Source organism: Salvelinus fontinalis, unplaced genomic scaffold (genome assembly GCF_029448725.1).
Source record: "Salvelinus fontinalis isolate EN_2023a unplaced genomic scaffold, ASM2944872v1 scaffold_1637, whole genome shotgun sequence".
NCBI lineage: Eukaryota > Metazoa > Chordata > Actinopteri > Salmoniformes > Salmonidae > Salvelinus > Salvelinus fontinalis.
The window spans coordinates 26,781-32,780 of NW_026601846.1; the positions used below are offsets into that span (position 1 = coordinate 26,781).

General features: G+C 41.1%; 6 non-coding genes across 6 annotated transcripts; all 6 read left to right on the top strand.

Moving 5' to 3' along the window:
• The first annotated feature begins 264 nt into the window (after positions 1-264).
• trnav-cac (transfer RNA valine (anticodon CAC)) lies at positions 265-337 on the top strand. The gene has a single exon. It is a non-coding gene; the product is annotated as a tRNA-Val (tRNA).
• Positions 338-1,306: 969 nt separating this feature from the next.
• trnav-aac (transfer RNA valine (anticodon AAC)) lies at positions 1,307-1,379 on the top strand. Its single transcript has one exon. It is a non-coding gene; the product is annotated as a tRNA-Val (tRNA).
• An 836-nt stretch (positions 1,380-2,215) lies between these two features.
• Positions 2,216-2,288, top strand: trnav-cac (transfer RNA valine (anticodon CAC)). Its single transcript has one exon. It is a non-coding gene; the product is annotated as a tRNA-Val (tRNA).
• Positions 2,289-3,257: 969 nt separating this feature from the next.
• Positions 3,258-3,330, top strand: trnav-aac (transfer RNA valine (anticodon AAC)). The gene has a single exon. It is a non-coding gene; the product is annotated as a tRNA-Val (tRNA).
• Positions 3,331-4,166: 836 nt separating this feature from the next.
• trnav-cac (transfer RNA valine (anticodon CAC)) lies at positions 4,167-4,239 on the top strand. The gene has a single exon. It is a non-coding gene; the product is annotated as a tRNA-Val (tRNA).
• Positions 4,240-5,208: 969 nt separating this feature from the next.
• On the top strand, positions 5,209-5,281 carry trnav-aac (transfer RNA valine (anticodon AAC)). The gene has a single exon. It is a non-coding gene; the product is annotated as a tRNA-Val (tRNA).
• Positions 5,282-6,000: the final 719 nt, after the last annotated feature.

The window sequence follows — 6,000 nt, forward strand, 5'->3', positions numbered from 1 at the left end:
CAGTTAATTGGCATTTAATTTTTTGGGGGGTAAAAACAGGCGAATATTTTTATAAAAGTCACCTTCTCCTAGAGAGATTTACACGGTTACCATGCCAGGGTAAGCCTACAAGAAACACAGCCCTTATTTTAAGTGTTTTTTAAACGTACCACTAGTTTTTATGGCTATTATGGCTCTTACTGTGGTACTCTATTTGGGATATTACGGTCAGTAGACTTGTGGGCATTCCTAATATTTTCCATGACTTCCACTGCTTTTGTTGTGGTTTCCGTAGTGTAGTGGTTATCACGTTCGCCTCACACGCGAAAGGTCCCCGGTTCGAAACCGGGCGGAAACATATTTTAATATTCAATTATTTCCCAATGCCCCTCGGCTAGCATATGGTTTGAAACAGTTGAGGTTTGTCTAAACCTTGCTGTCTACCTCTCCGACCTGTGGATCAATGTTAAAACAAACAAAAGTGCAGATAGTTTTCTGTCATTTCAGCTGCTTGATGTGATTGTGTGATAGATTTAGTTGGCTGGCTAGCAAAGGAAAAGTAGCTGGCCCGCATAGTTACAGTGCATTCGGAAAGTATTCAGACCCCTTACTTTTTTCCACATTTTGTTACGTTACAGCCTTATTCTAAAATGGATTAAATTAAATAAAATCTATCTACACACAATACCCCATAATGACAAAGCGATAACATATAGTTTTTATTCATAAAAAAATATTTAAAAAATACCTTATTTACATACGTTTTCAGACCCTTTGCTATGAGGCTGGAAGTTGAGCTCAGGTCCATCCTGTTTCCATTGATCATCCTTGAGATGTTTCTACAACTTGATTGGAGTCCACCTGTGGTAAATTCAATTGATTGGTCATGATTTGGAAAGGCACACAGCTGTCTGTCTACGTAAGGTTCCACAGTTGACAGTGCACGTCAGAGCATAAACCAAGCCATGAGGTCGAAGGAATTGTCCCTAGAGCTCCGAGACAGGATTGTGTCGAGGCACAGATGTGGGGAAAGGCACCAAAACATTTCTGCAGCATTGAAGGTACCCAAGAACACAGTGGCTTCCATCATTCTTAAATGGAAGAAGTTTGGAACCACCAAGACTCTTCCAAGAGCCGGCTGCCCAGCCAAACCATCCCTACGGTGAATCAGCCCTTATTTAGGAGTTATTGACACGATAATTCCCGGGTTCTCAAGCCTTATTGCCTAATTAATGGACAAAGTCATTTCTGATTTCATTAGGTTCTGAGAGCGATAAATGCCCCACCCAGCCAAGGTGAGTCACGCCCTTAGTATTGCACTCATTCAGTTTCCGTAGTGTAGTGGTTATCACGTTCGCCTAACACGCGAAAGGTCCCCGGTTCGAGACCGGGCAGAAACACATTTTAACAAATTCGACAGTAAGCGTTTTCACTTCGGGCTCGACCCCAATATAGGAATTCATGCTTTTCCTACGCACTTCTCAGTATTTGGTTCTCAAACGTACCTTTTTAAGTCACGTAAACGCACTCTGTAGGTGTGGCTAGCTTGGGCGCTCTGAATAAATTCCTGCTAAGTGTGGTCTGAGTTCCATAATGATTCAAATAGGCTACATGTCCCAAACTATTGCACAACGTTAGCTTAATATGATCCACTAATGCTAGCAACCCTCAGGAACAATTCACAAGGATGTGACAGATTAAAGAAAGGTCAACGGAATGAAAGTATGCCAAAATAAATGTATGCGGGTGTTACTGACGGTGGCTCCCGATAGTGGCTAATATTTATCATGATACAAATTGTAAAATAAAACTGGGAAAAGCCCCACAGTGGAGGTGTCATAATACCCATAAAACCTAGTGGTCAAACAGGGAAATGGTTCCAACCGATTTTCAGCCATTCATTTTTCCCATAGGGGATTTTTAGAAACACTTAAAATAATACATTTGTACTTCTTTATGATAGCCACATTGGCAGTTAATTGGCATTTAATTTTTTGGGGGGTAAAAACAGGCGAATATTTTTATAAAAGTCACCTTCTCCTAGAGAGATTTACACGGTTACCATGCCAGGGTAAGCCTACAAGAAACACAGCCCTTATTTTAAGTGTTTTTTAAACGTACCACTAGTTTTTATGGCTATTATGGCTCTTACTGTGGTACTCTATTTGGGATATTACGGTCAGTAGACTTGTGGGCATTCCTAATATTTTCCATGACTTCCACTGCTTTTGTTGTGGTTTCCGTAGTGTAGTGGTTATCACGTTCGCCTCACACGCGAAAGGTCCCCGGTTCGAAACCGGGCGGAAACATATTTTAATATTCAATTATTTCCCAATGCCCCTCGGCTAGCATATGGTTTGAAACAGTTGAGGTTTGTCTAAACCTTGCTGTCTACCTCTCCGACCTGTGGATCAATGTTAAAACAAACAAAAGTGCAGATAGTTTTCTGTCATTTCAGCTGCTTGATGTGATTGTGTGATAGATTTAGTTGGCTGGCTAGCAAAGGAAAAGTAGCTGGCCCGCATAGTTACAGTGCATTCGGAAAGTATTCAGACCCCTTACTTTTTTCCACATTTTGTTACGTTACAGCCTTATTCTAAAATGGATTAAATTAAATAAAATCTATCTACACACAATACCCCATAATGACAAAGCGATAACATATAGTTTTTATTCATAAAAAAATATTTAAAAAATACCTTATTTACATACGTTTTCAGACCCTTTGCTATGAGGCTGGAAGTTGAGCTCAGGTCCATCCTGTTTCCATTGATCATCCTTGAGATGTTTCTACAACTTGATTGGAGTCCACCTGTGGTAAATTCAATTGATTGGTCATGATTTGGAAAGGCACACAGCTGTCTGTCTACGTAAGGTTCCACAGTTGACAGTGCACGTCAGAGCATAAACCAAGCCATGAGGTCGAAGGAATTGTCCCTAGAGCTCCGAGACAGGATTGTGTCGAGGCACAGATGTGGGGAAAGGCACCAAAACATTTCTGCAGCATTGAAGGTACCCAAGAACACAGTGGCTTCCATCATTCTTAAATGGAAGAAGTTTGGAACCACCAAGACTCTTCCAAGAGCCGGCTGCCCAGCCAAACCATCCCTACGGTGAATCAGCCCTTATTTAGGAGTTATTGACACGATAATTCCCGGGTTCTCAAGCCTTATTGCCTAATTAATGGACAAAGTCATTTCTGATTTCATTAGGTTCTGAGAGCGATAAATGCCCCACCCAGCCAAGGTGAGTCACGCCCTTAGTATTGCACTCATTCAGTTTCCGTAGTGTAGTGGTTATCACGTTCGCCTAACACGCGAAAGGTCCCCGGTTCGAGACCGGGCAGAAACACATTTTAACAAATTCGACAGTAAGCCTTTTCACTTCGGGCTCGACCCCAATATAGGAATTCATGCTTTTCCTACGCACTTCTCAGTATTTGGTTCTCAAACGTACCTTTTTAAGTCACGTAAACGCACTCTGTAGGTGTGGCTAGCTTGGGCGCTCTGAATAAATTCCTGCTAAGTGTGGTCTGAGTTCCATAATGATTCAAATAGGCTACATGTCCCAAACTATTGCACAACGTTAGCTTAATATGATCCACTAATGCTAGCAACCCTCAGGAACAATTCACAAGGATGTGACAGATTAAAGAAAGGTCAACGGAATGAAAGTATGCCAAAATAAATGTATGCGGGTGTTACTGACGGTGGCTCCCGATAGTGGCTAATATTTATCATGATACAAATTGTAAAATAAAACTGGGAAAAGCCCCACAGTGGAGGTGTCATAATACCCATAAAACCTAGTGGTCAAACAGGGAAATGGTTCCAACCGATTTTCAGCCATTCATTTTTCCCATAGGGGATTTTTAGAAACACTTAAAATAATACATTTGTACTTCTTTATGATAGCCACATTGGCAGTTAATTGGCATTTAATTTTTTGGGGGGTAAAAACAGGCGAATATTTTTATAAAAGTCACCTTCTCCTAGAGAGATTTACACGGTTACCATGCCAGGGTAAGCCTACAAGAAACACAGCCCTTATTTTAAGTGTTTTTTAAACGTACCACTAGTTTTTATGGCTATTATGGCTCTTACTGTGGTACTCTATTTGGGATATTACGGTCAGTAGACTTGTGGGCATTCCTAATATTTTCCATGACTTCCACTGCTTTTGTTGTGGTTTCCGTAGTGTAGTGGTTATCACGTTCGCCTCACACGCGAAAGGTCCCCGGTTCGAAACCGGGCGGAAACATATTTTAATATTCAATTATTTCCCAATGCCCCTCGGCTAGCATATGGTTTGAAACAGTTGAGGTTTGTCTAAACCTTGCTGTCTACCTCTCCGACCTGTGGATCAATGTTAAAACAAACAAAAGTGCAGATAGTTTTCTGTCATTTCAGCTGCTTGATGTGATTGTGTGATAGATTTAGTTGGCTGGCTAGCAAAGGAAAAGTAGCTGGCCCGCATAGTTACAGTGCATTCGGAAAGTATTCAGACCCCTTACTTTTTTCCACATTTTGTTACGTTACAGCCTTATTCTAAAATGGATTAAATTAAATAAAATCTATCTACACACAATACCCCATAATGACAAAGCGATAACATATAGTTTTTATTCATAAAAAAATATTTAAAAAATACCTTATTTACATACGTTTTCAGACCCTTTGCTATGAGGCTGGAAGTTGAGCTCAGGTCCATCCTGTTTCCATTGATCATCCTTGAGATGTTTCTACAACTTGATTGGAGTCCACCTGTGGTAAATTCAATTGATTGGTCATGATTTGGAAAGGCACACAGCTGTCTGTCTACGTAAGGTTCCACAGTTGACAGTGCACGTCAGAGCATAAACCAAGCCATGAGGTCGAAGGAATTGTCCCTAGAGCTCCGAGACAGGATTGTGTCGAGGCACAGATGTGGGGAAAGGCACCAAAACATTTCTGCAGCATTGAAGGTACCCAAGAACACAGTGGCTTCCATCATTCTTAAATGGAAGAAGTTTGGAACCACCAAGACTCTTCCAAGAGCCGGCTGCCCAGCCAAACCATCCCTACGGTGAATCAGCCCTTATTTAGGAGTTATTGACACGATAATTCCCGGGTTCTCAAGCCTTATTGCCTAATTAATGGACAAAGTCATTTCTGATTTCATTAGGTTCTGAGAGCGATAAATGCCCCACCCAGCCAAGGTGAGTCACGCCCTTAGTATTGCACTCATTCAGTTTCCGTAGTGTAGTGGTTATCACGTTCGCCTAACACGCGAAAGGTCCCCGGTTCGAGACCGGGCAGAAACACATTTTAACAAATTCGACAGTAAGCCTTTTCACTTCGGGCTCGACCCCAATATAGGAATTCATGCTTTTCCTACGCACTTCTCAGTATTTGGTTCTCAAACGTACCTTTTTAAGTCACGTAAACGCACTCTGTAGGTGTGGCTAGCTTGGGCGCTCTGAATAAATTCCTGCTAAGTGTGGTCTGAGTTCCATAATGATTCAAATAGGCTACATGTCCCAAACTATTGCACAACGTTAGCTTAATATGATCCACTAATGCTAGCAACCCTCAGGAACAATTCACAAGGATGTGACAGATTAAAGAAAGGTCAACGGAATGAAAGTATGCCAAAATAAATGTATGCGGGTGTTACTGACGGTGGCTCCCGATAGTGGCTAATATTTATCATGATACAAATTGTAAAATAAAACTGGGAAAAGCCCCACAGTGGAGGTGTCATAATACCCATAAAACCTAGTGGTCAAACAGGGAAATGGTTCCAACCGATTTTCAGCCATTCATTTTTCCCATAGGGGATTTTTAGAAACACTTAAAATAATACATTTGTACTTCTTTATGATAGCCACATTGGCAGTTAATTGGCATTTAATTTTTTGGGGGGTAAAAACAGGCGAATATTTTTATAAAAGTCACCTTCTCCTAGAGAGATTTACACGGTTACCATGCCAGGGTAAGCCTACAAGAAACACAGCCCTTATTTTAAGTGTTTTTTAAACGT